We start from the raw sequence: 12,014 nt of genomic DNA, 5'->3' as shown, positions 1-12,014 counted from the left end.
ATCTAGTCCAACCCCCCTGCAAGGAACAGGGATATCTCCAACTAGATCAGGTTGCTCAGGGCCTCATCCAACCTGGCCTTGAACGTCTCCAGGGATGGAGCATCCACCACTTCTCTGGGCAACCTGTTCCAGTGTTCTACAACTCTCATGGTAAAAAATTTTTTCCTAATATCCAACCTGAATCTACCTCCCTCTATTTTAAAACCATTACCCCTTGTCCTATCACAGCTGGCCCTCCTGAACAGCCTCTCCCCATCTTTCTTGTAGGCCCCCTTGAGGTACTGGAAGGCCGCTATAAGGTCACCCCGGAGCCTCCTCTTCTCCAGGCTGAACAGCCCCAACTCTTTCAGCTTGCCCTCATAGGAAAGGTGCTCCAGCCCTCTTATCATCTTCGTGGCCCTCCTCTGGACCCTCTCCAACTGGTCCATGTCCTTCTTATGTTGGGGACTCCAGAACTGGACGCAATACTCCAAGTGAGGTCTCACGAGGGCAGAGTAGAGGGGGAGAATCACCTCCCTCGACCTGCTGGACACGCTCCTCTTGATGCAGCCCAGGACGCGGTTGGCCTTCTGGGCTGCAAAAGCACATTGCCGGCTCATATTGAGCTTCTCGTCCACCAGTACTCCCAAGTCCTTCTCCTCAGGGCTGCTCTCGATCCATTCTCCGCCCGGTCTGTATTTGTGCCTGGGATTGCCACGACCCAGATGTAGGACCTTGCACTTGGCCTGGTTAAACTTCATGAGGTTGGCACGGGCCCACCTCTCCAGCCTGTCGAGGTCCCTCTGGATGGCATCCCTCCCTTCCAGTGTGTCGACGGCACCACACAGCTTGGTGTCATCGGTGAACTTGCTGAGGGTGTACTCCATGCCACTGTCCACATCACCGACAAAGATGTTGAAGAGGGCCGGGCCCAACACGGACCCCTGAGGGACGCCACTCGTGACCGGTCTCCACTTGGACATCGAGCCGTTGACCACTACTCTCTGAGTGCGGCCATTGAGCCAATTCCTTATCCACCGAGTGGTCCATCCATCAAACCCATGCCTCTCTAGTTTAGAGAGAAGAATGTCGTGCGGGACAGTGTCAAAAGCTTTGCACAAGTCCAGGTAGATGATATCCATTGGTCGACCCTTGTCCACCGATGCTGTCACCCCATCATAAAAGGCCACCAAGTTGGTCAGGCACGATCTGCCTTTGGTGAAGCCATGTTGGCTGTCACCCACCACCTCCTTGCTCTCCATGTGCCTTAGCATGGTTCCCAGGAGAATCTGCTCCATGACCTTGCCAGGCACAGAGGTGAAGCTGACCGGCCTGTAGTTGCCCGGGTCCTCCTTGTTCCCCTTTTTAAAAATGGGGGTTATGTTCCCTCTCTTCCAGTCATCGGGGACCTCGCCAGACCGCCACGACTTCTCAAATACAATGGCCAGTGGCTTGGCAACTTCATCCGCCAGTTCCTTCAGGACCCGCGGATGGATCTCATCAGGTCCCATGGACTTGTGCACCTTCAAGTTCCTCAGATGTTCTCGAACCTGGTCTTCAAGTACAGTGGGCGGTGGTTCATCCTCACAGTCCCTGCTAGTTCTTTCCACAGCTTGGTAGGTAAGACAAGAGGCTTTATCAGTGAAGACTGAGGCAAAAAAGTCATTGAGTAACTCAGCCTTCTCTATGTCCCGGGTAACCAGAGCACCAGTATCCTTCCAGAGGGGGCCTACATTCTCCTTGGACTTCCTTTTGTCCCCTACATACCTATAGAAGCTTTTCTTATTGCTTTTTATATCCCTTGCCAAATTCAATTCCTTCAGGGCTTTAGCCTTCCTCACCTGATCCCTGGTCACTCGTACAGCTTCTCTGTATTCCTCCCAGGCTATCTGTCTCCGCTTCCACCCTCTATAGGCTATCCTCTTCATTTTCAGTTGGTCCAGGAGCTCCTTGCTCATCCATGCAGGCTTTCTGGTCTTTTTGCCCGACTTGTTCTTCATCGGGATGCACCTCTGCTGAGCTTGGAAGAGGTGCTCCTTGAATGTGGACCAACTTTCCTGGGCCCCTCGTCCCTCCAGAGCTGCCTCCCACGGCACTTTGCCCATCAGGTCCTTGAAGAGGCCGAAGTCCACCTTCTTGACGTCTAGGGTACAGAGCTTGCTGAATAGTTTCCTTGCTGCCCCATGGATCTTGAACTCCACCGTGTCGTGGTCACATTTTTGAATATATATGTTTCAAAGCATTTAGAGGAAGAGAATGCAAGAGGCAGAAATATTGGCAGATTCTAATGGAGTTTGAAAGGAGATGCCAGCTCATACAGAGTCCTTCCTACTGCATACACAACCCTTGCAGAGACTACGTTTACTTCCCTCAATGTATCTCCAAGCCTGAGTTACCCAGCCTATGTTCTCTTAATTAACAGAAAAAGCAAATGCTCTTTGGAGTGTCGAGTGCACCAGGTCCTAACTCAGAAGTCCTGCATGTCTCATGTTCTGATATGTCTCTGTGCCTCGGTTGTCCCAGCTGAAAAAGGAGCCAAGATCTCCGATTTCACCCTGGCATGAAGTGCTTTGAAATTAGCAAGATCTAAAGATCTTCAAAGCAAAGAGCAATATTATCACTCTACTACGTAGGCAACCTCCTTGTACGTATTGCTAATTTCTCCTTGCTTCTTGTCCCCATCTCTCCAGAGTGGCAAAGCAGGTACCACATTCTTACCAGCGGTTTCATATGAAGACAGAAGGAGACGGGGAGAGCCAGAGACAAAGTGGGGAAAACCACTTCATCAGTTTGCATCCCCACTTCAGGTGAGATTAGTCTTCACGGGCTCCTGGTGTACATCTAATCTGGACAATACTTGGAGGTTAATTTTGCACCGATGAGAGTGCTACAGCCCATTGTAGCACAGCGTAGGCTCCCACATGGTTGTCGGTGTAACTGACAGAGACAGTAAATTACGACTCCCCGATATAGCCTGAACTTGCTGGTTCTTACCATCTGCAGGAACACGTCCTGAGAGCTAAGTGATTTAGAACAATGCTCTGAATAGTCAAAGGAATAGTGTGTGCATCCAGTGTTATGTTATACCGATGAGTATGATAAATGCATTGACCTGTAATTTCCCACAGCATTAGCTAGAGCAAGTATTTCCTTTCTTAGACTGTATTTATGGAAATCTAACTATAGCAGGTCAGAGTGACTTGATACACGGCCGAGACAAGCAAAGATCTTTTTAAAGTCTGACAGGCTGGGAGGAAGCTTTTCTCCCATCAGGCTCAAACACGGTTCTGTCACTTTTCTACTGCAACTATAATAAACCCAGGTACCTGATCACTGTCAGTCACACCACAATCATGCAAGGATTGCCATAGTTGAATTATTTGCAGCCCTGAGGACATGTCTATTCAGAAAGGCCTTTGAGAGGATCACTCCAGGTTGGTGATGGTAAAGCACTGGCACTGGTACCTACTTTCAGTTTAGCATAGGCAGAAATTAGGACCAGCCACGAGATTCAATAATTTTTTAAAAGAAATTTTATACTGCACGCCAGAAGAATTCACTGCCATTAATCTAAGTAATGATTTTTTGACATAGACAGTACAGAAATGTGACTGTATAAGGGGATTCATACTCTTCAACATTTGGTAAACAAGAGCAAAAATTCACGTAAGAAAAAATGACATGCTAAAGGTAGCTATCAGATACCAACTACTCTCTCCATGCAGCTAAAATAACTTAATAATCTTTCTGGTTGTAGACAGCCTTTTAAAGAACCTAGGCATTCTGTACCACTTTTCCTGATTCATAACAAAGCCTACATAAAATTTCCAAAGGCCTTACCAAGCCCAGACTCAAGCTTCCAGGCACACTCCTTTTCCACTCTGTGCCCCCCTAGGACCCTGCTGTACTATCAGGTACCTGCCCTGGACAGTTTCTAGGAAGTAGGCAGCAAGAATAAGCATTACCTGAGCAAACATCAGTGCTATTATCTTTAGTTGAACAGTTTACTGTAGTGGTAGTAATCTCCCCCCCCACACACACCATTTTCCTATTTGTCTTGCAAGCAGGGGCTGGGGAAAACATTCCCCACCCTCAGAGGCAAGCCATTTTTTGAGCATGAGTTGTGCATATTTCGAAACTTTGTATTATGAATAACTCTCCAGAGTCCTGTCAGGTTCCAGCCCAACTGACCAATTCCAGCAAATTTCTAGTATGCCACCCTATGTCCCCTGTGCTTCCCTTTAATTGCTCTTCTCTTCCCTCCTCCCCTGACCAGACTGCTGGGAGGGTTATAGCAGCTAACGGGAAAGAATCTGGGAGCTCACCAGAGGTGGGGTTTGCCACAACCCTTGCTCTGAACCCTGCCCTTCCTCCCCTTCCTTCCTCCCTCCCTCCTGCTTTTCATCTTGAGATATAAGGAACTGGCATCCAGCTGCAAAGTCTTCTGCTTGACCTTCGCTAGGACAGGATACACCAAGGCTTCTCTCATTCAAATTCTGTCCCCCAGCACATGACAGGCAGCTTCATCACACTCCACCTCCCACCATTTCCCTCTGCTATGGTGTGCTGTTGCCCACAGTAGGTAAACAGTCACCATCAGGGTGACTGTTGCTGTATCTTGATGTTTCTGCACCTTCCTAACCATAAAAAAGTCAAACCCAGTGGTTCCACAGAAGAACGTCCCCCTTAGAAAGGGAGGCAGTGCTCAGGCAGCGACTCTGGAAAAGACCAAGAGATGTTCCTATTCCTTTGCTACAGCCAGGATCTGCCAGATGTTTTCGCAAAGTTCATAGCACCACCTATACTGGCGCTCCTTCCCTCTCCCTCTGTAACTCTGCAATAAGCAAAAAGACACTAAACTGCTGCTGTGATCTCAGCAGTGCAATGACACAAGCTTACCGGCATGCGTGCAATAAGCCTCCTTTTCTCTGTCTCCTCAATATAAAATAGCCCGCTTCAGCTTACTAAATACTATCAAGAACTTTCAGTCTGAGTTCACCACTCCCTTAGCAAGGACTATACTATCTCCACCCAAATGGAAAGAAAGGGTGGTTGTTCCTTGGGGAGGGTGACTCAGGGTTTGGTGGCAATACAATGTGTCTTTTGATCACTACATTAAACAAACAAAGTCTGCAACGGAGAATGCCAATAGCTCTTACGGCAAGAGAGGACAGTTAACGCAGTCTTGCCAAACACTTGCACAATATTTTCGACTGACAGATGTCCAAATGCTGTGTAAGAACAAGGATAAAAAACTACTCAAAATGATTAGCAAATCTTTCCAACATAACTGTTGGAATTAATGCCATTTTACTGTGTGTCAGATAGAGGTACGCGAAATCAAGGAATTGCCCCTGCTGTGGACAGGAATTCTAACACAACCACAAATAAACATCACATAAACACCCAGTCCGCTGATGTTCAACTTACACACTTTAAATGACAGAAGCATTAATCTGTGATGTATCTTCTCTGGCTTTTGTTGTGTTGATCAAACAAAATTGAAGGGAAGTTCAATAAATTAACATGTTGCCAGACAGAAATATGTGAGCCTATCAGCACAAATAGCTACCTTGTTAGCAAGAAAAGTAATTTAAACCTGAAGTAATGCAAGTAATTATATTGTTATAAAGAAGCTTAAATCTGCAGTTGGAGGGGAATTAGAGCCTCTCAAAATTTCCAAGTCTCAAATTTTTACCAAATGGAGTTGGTGTAAAAGTGCATCCTCAGTGGCATAAGCCTTCAAAAATCTTTCAACAAAGGCAGGACACTTCACGACAGATACCACAAATTGCCATGATCAAGAAGGATGATAAGAGCTATGGGGATAGTGAAGGAAGTTTAAAGGAATGTGTTTAGTCTGGATAAAAGACATCAGATTGTCTGATAACAGATTTCAAACATATAAAAAAACTGTTGCAAAGACAATAGCCATCAATTGCTCTCCATGTCTTGTACAGGCAGGATGTAAAATTGAAGAGATCAACACTCATCTGCGGAAATGGAAAGAACTTTCCAAGTTCAGGAATAAGCTACATAGCACGATTTGGAGACTCTGATATAAGAGCTTTTTAAAACAGCTGAGATATATACCAGGGAACATCTAGGTCCTGTTATTCTTATCTGGATCAAACAAGCTGCAGGTGATATCCTGAAGTTCTTATAGATTTAAACATCTATGATTCCAAGATACTCTCCTAAAGTTTCAGGTTTGAACATTTGACATTTTGTGACCTTTTTTTTCCCAAAAAAAGCCCTCCCAATAATTAAATATGGCTATTTAAAATGGTCTCTTATTGTCTTCATATTGTCTTGGCATGAGAGGAGCATAGAAAATATTGCCGTGAGGTTTGTCCATAATCAGGAAGTTAGTTTAGGTTGCTTGTGGTTGCTGCCACCAGGCTGAAGGTTACAGAGGCCTCTGACAAGTGCAGCTGGATGGCTGCTCAACACCAGCAGCTGCCACAGCTGCTTTTTCCTGGACTCTACTTGTAGCTCCTGTAACAGTATACAACTAATATTTAGTCTAGTCATCACAGTCGGAAGAAACAACATATTGGAAATATGCTCGAAGTTAAATGACCTAAAACCAAGTAGGTTTTAAAACCCACACAGAACATTGTTGCAAGAAATTCCTTCTCAGCCCCCAAACTGACGCAGGCTCTCTAAGTGACTTTAAAATATGAAGACTGGGGAGGTGTGACAAGAACGTTAAATTTACTGAAGATGAGGTAGCTGTGTAGCACTATGAAAAGGCTGAAGAAATCTCACAGGAGGGAGCGGTGGCAATTCTGTCTGTATTCACCTTGCTTGTTAGATTGGTTCAAATCACACCAAAACGAACAGGCAGCTTTTCTCAACGCACCTGGGAAGCCGGTTTCCTGTAGTCAACAGTGACTCCCGCACTGTGCAGTTTCATAGGCATCTCACACACACACACACACACACACACAACTTCTCAAAAACGTGTTTGTAGAGGAGCCGCAGTGACCCAGCTGATGGCTCTGAAGACATGGGATTATATGGTGCATTGATGAGATTCAAGAAGCCCAGCGCTGGGGAGATCTTGTACTAGAAAATGTCAAATTGCGTGATTAAATCTTTAAATAAAAATCGGAGATACAGGAATGGTTTACATCTGCTGTTCCCAACCTCCAGGGCATTCAACTGACCATCTTCTATAGATGGTAAAGCTGGTGTCTGTGCCGAGCCAGCGCGTGCTTTGACCCTCATCCTCCCAGCCCAGCTCTGTGAATGCTCCAAACACTCACCAAGAACTTAGTGGGAACAGAGGGAGGAGTAGCACCAGCTGATGAGCATCATGGGCCAGGAAGGGGGCTAAATTTAGGAACCTGACTCAGGAGAAGTAACACTTGCTCAGGGGACTGATTAGGTAAGGGAGTCTGAGTCGAATCCTGTGCAAGGAAAGGTGCATCATATCCTGCATTCATATTACTCTTGCTTTCGGAAACGCTGCTGCCGGTGTCTGTACAAAGGCTGAGAGAGAAAGATTTAGTTGCTTCAGTCCTGATAGCTCACACAGCTGGTAGCACAGCTCCAATCAATGAGACCAGGGCCAAACAGTTATGACAACGGTTCCCATCAGTGAGTGATGCTGGATGCAAAAATGACTGAAGATTTGGCTTTCAGGTCTATGTACGCTCACAGGATCTGAGCTGCTTCACTGCTGTCTTTTCCCTGTCTTACACTACATGCATCAATGAGAGAGACCACAAAGAAGCTGGAAAATAAGCTAAGAATTATTCTCCGCTGAGTCACAGTATTGAAACAACAAGGATGTAAGTGAAAACCCAAGCATGCAATAGTGTGGTTATATAATACGTTCATGATGAATGCAGCTGTTAAATAACACTCATTAATTGCAGTTGCATAGCTATGATTAGCCACCATAATGTGGTAGGCTTTAAGCTGTTTTACTTCAGGTTCAGGCAGCTTTATGCTGCACAAAAGATGCAGCCCAAGGAAAGAGCAAGAAAACTTTGTTGTGTCACCTATACCTTGGCTTCCTGTGGACCCACTCACTCTTGTGTAAATTACGGGAACTCTGGGTGGGTTGTTTTGATTTCCACACGCCTCGTCAACATTAAATGTTGGTAACACAAATGCTGCACATGCTCTGGTCCTGCCTCCGTACCTGAGGTCGGAGAGCAAATGCTGAGGCGGGTAGGCAGCAGCTGCTCTGGTCCTGGGCTGAGCAAATTCCCTGTGTTCATTGCAGCCTTTGCAGTCTGCATCACCAGAGCTGGATTTGGATAGAGAGAAAAGGACCCTGCATTGGTGCCTTAAATGACCACTGAAGCAATGTCAAATCAGGTAATATAAAAAAGGAGGCCATTTCAATTACGCATTTTCACGTTTGGCAAGCACAGGAATGGATAAACTCCCCAGAGGAGATGTTCTTACTGCAGTTTGAAAATAGTAAACATAATAGTGTAACACAAATGCTTCTCATTGTTTCATATATCTCCTCCTGACTTTCAGGAAAGATTTGAAATGTATTAGTTTTTCTTTCCCAAGGAGGTTTAGATGAGATCCATCTCCTTTCTGTGAAGGCTTCATTGTTTTCAATGTATACTGTGTACAGCCTGCAACTGTTTTTTTCCCACAGAGACTTTAATGCTCTTGGTCCAGGTATTGTGTTTTCTTTTTCACTCATTTTGTTCATTATATTTTAGCATATCATGTTATCACAATTTTCTGATTCTCCCCTTATTAGGGGTATAAAGTAATTCTTCCTATAAACCAAGTAGCTGTGATGTTCTGCATTCTAGTGAGAATGGGTAACCATGATGTCCTTTCAGAAGAGGGAATATGTGTCATTCATTGGCATATAACAGTGAATATTTATGCAAAGCCTGTGGTTAGTGTTTTTTTCTCAAATCTTAAGTAGTTAATATTTAAGCAAACTGCTTGAAATCCTTCTCTGTTGCACATAATTACATTACTAAGGAAGGAGTTAAAAAACCCAAGCCATTGAGACAGACTGAGGGGTTTTATGACTAAACCTAGCTCCTTGTGTTGACTTTGGCCTCAGCTCTTGACTGGACCAGACACAAAGAACATTTCTTTCATTTGATGTTTACCTGCCCTTCTCATGCATGTTTCAGTGCAATTTGCAGGACTTGAAGAAGAGCATATAAAGCCCCCAGTCCAGTGAGTTTCCTTCTCATCCCATCACAGACAGCATTTGCAGCTGTTCTTGTTTGCAGAGAGTTTTATCTGATTTTGTTACATCCCAGAACAAGTTCTCTCCCAGTGATGCCAGTTTCTTCTTCGGTAAGAGCAGTGTCCCTCTGGACGAGATAGCTTAGCATCTAGCAGCAGGTCCACTCCTGAAAAATCAATTGCCGGAGTATTATTTCCTGATATTGTGTACATCCCCATATTTCTGCAGCGGCTTTTTCCTCTCTTGAAATACTGACAGCTTCATTTCAGAAAAAAAAAACAACAACCTCACCAGTTCCTCTTTGCTTTGCAGAAGAACAAGGTGTGAAATACAGCACTTTTTGGAAACTGGACACTAAAATTGTAAGTTCCACATGCAGCAAGCTTGCAACTGTTAGTATGCTCAGTCTCTTTTACTCACTCAGCAACTCTAGCTTTAATGAGTTTTGAGTCAAAATTTTTATCATAAAGACTTTGAACAGAGGAAGTTAGCATTAGTTTATATTTCCTAAGTAGTCTGATGCTATAAACCACTCAACATTAGCTCCTCTGTCACCCAAGTTCTCAGTAAATAGATCTGAGATTCAAGGGGAAGAAAAGGAATAAGAGAGCTTCATGATTTTCATAGCTGCCTCTTGAGTGAGTCACAGGGTGACAAGAAATGACATTTGGTGGCAGTCTTGTGGTTGGGATACTGTGTGTCTCAGATTGCTCAAACAGTTTTCATCCACTACCGACTAAGTTATCACTGAACTTGCTTATTCCTTTAGAAGTTGCTTTTTGGGTCATTTGTCAGTGCTGAGTCAAGAAGTGGAATAATCTCTAAAGCTACGACAGCATCAGTGCACCATTGTGCGATAAAAAAAGTCATGTCACTTTTACACCACAAAACCTCAAATGGTTTTGCCGAGGCTATGGATTTGACCTTTATCCTTTCCCAACTCGGTGCTTTGCCTCTTCTCCAAAGGGAATTTTTGTGTGTGTAGGTGGTTTATGGAGAATCATTTTTCCCAATGCAGCAGCAATATTAGGAATGTTCGTAATAAGCCAGGTCAGTTTACAGCTTTGGAAATGGCGCCATCCAACCACAGGACAGTAAACAATAATTTTAAAAAAGTCAAAACTATACTTTTTGCAAATGTGTGGGTATGGTGGAAGTAAGAGGAGGGAGAGGCAGAGAGAAAGCTGCTTCTTCAGTCCCTGTGGACCATTTCTTTTGTATACTGGGGCACAGGTAATTGAGCTAGAAGAACTTAGCAGAATTTTTTAAACAAAACCATACAAAAAAAATAAGCTGGGAAAAGTATTACCAACTTGTAATGGTATTTAACACATGATTGGAAGCAGTCCATTCTTACAAAACCTTAAAGACATGATGATAAGGTGGAAAAAACCTTGCACATTCCTTTCTGTACTATCAAGCCTACAAAACTTTCTGTTTCAGTGCTCCATACTTCTACCTCCTGAGGACACTTCACAATAGCAGGTAACCCTGTGGGGCTTCTGATTCTGCAGAGACCTTCTGTACCCAAGGTAAATCAATCTGGCATCTCGGATCAACACTACATTTTCTTTAAAGCTGTTGTGAAGAGGCTTAATGAATGAATTTACACTCAAATGAAGATTGAATCATAAGTCCTACCTTCATGGTTTGGATGGGAGTACTAACTTAAAAACCTGTGGGTGTCAGGTTTTTCCTGGACGAGTGGGTGTGGGATTTTGAGGAAGGTTTTAGGGTAAGTCTCAATCTGTTTTGTAAGTTGCATGGGCTGGGTAGAGGAAGTGGCTAGTCTGAAAGCTGTAAGCATCACTCGTGGAGAGAGTTTAAACACCCCCAGCACACATGGATTTAGTATCAGAGGGCAGGGACTGGAGGTGCTGTCAGAAGTAAAGGTAATGAAAGGAATAATAGACTCAGAAAAGTGTATCGGTAGGTGTGCTGGCATCCTAAATATTTTTGTTGTCTTTGTATTCTCCTATATGAATTCAGAGCATCATCTTCTGGCCCAGGAATTGTAAGTCTTCTTTAAGTTTCACTAAATCCTTGCCCAGCTATCCATGCATTCCCAACAGGAGGCCCTTCCCAGCATTTTAATTCTTCTTAACACCTCCCTCCCTCCAAATGCCATGCAGGGGAAAGCCCTCTATGTAACCTCAGGATTAGCTGTTTAGGAAAGCATGGGACCTGAAGGTGAGACAGTGAGCATTTTGCCAAGAGCCTCCTCTCTCTGCTTCACTGCCATGATTTTGCCCTTTTTGAAGGGAACACAAATGCACAAAGGAACCTGCAATAAAAGCCTGTGAGGAGCTTTTCCCTCTCAGGTTTTCTTTTCACTTGGTAAAGCTGTATTGTCTCAAGCTCATTATGGCTTACCAAATCTCTGCCACAGCTAACACACAGGAGAAGCTGCTAGCTGGCAGTCACATTTATCTCCAGTAGATAAAATTAAAGTAAGCGATAGTGACATCCGAATTACTTGAAATACATGCCTCAATCATATATGTCTCAAGTTTTGCCAGAGGCAGAAAAGCCCTACAGTTTTTTTGGGTTGTAGGACTTGGAAAATAAGAGAAGCCAAAGAGGAAAACCTGCATGGAGATTAAAAAAATCACTTCACCTGTGTACAGATGAGCTGCTTTTTGGTTTTTAGTGTTTACTGACAAATCCAAAGAAAGACATGGTACATTTCTCTAGAGTTGCTGAAAATATCTAGCATTATCAGGCTTTGAGTGTAGCTTAAGAAAGCCATGTGCTGCTTCGTTTTCTGCTGCAATCGGATAATATAGGTGACTTTTCCTTTCATTTGATGATTTGCTTTATTAATGATGTTACACACTGAAACTGTGTG

Source organism: Tauraco erythrolophus, chromosome 2 (assembly GCF_009769465.1).
Source record: "Tauraco erythrolophus isolate bTauEry1 chromosome 2, bTauEry1.pri, whole genome shotgun sequence".
In the NCBI taxonomy this organism is placed as follows: Eukaryota; Metazoa; Chordata; class Aves; order Musophagiformes; family Musophagidae; genus Tauraco; species Tauraco erythrolophus.
The sequence above is the reverse complement of the archived record's forward strand: the minus strand, read 5'-3'. Positions refer to the sequence as shown.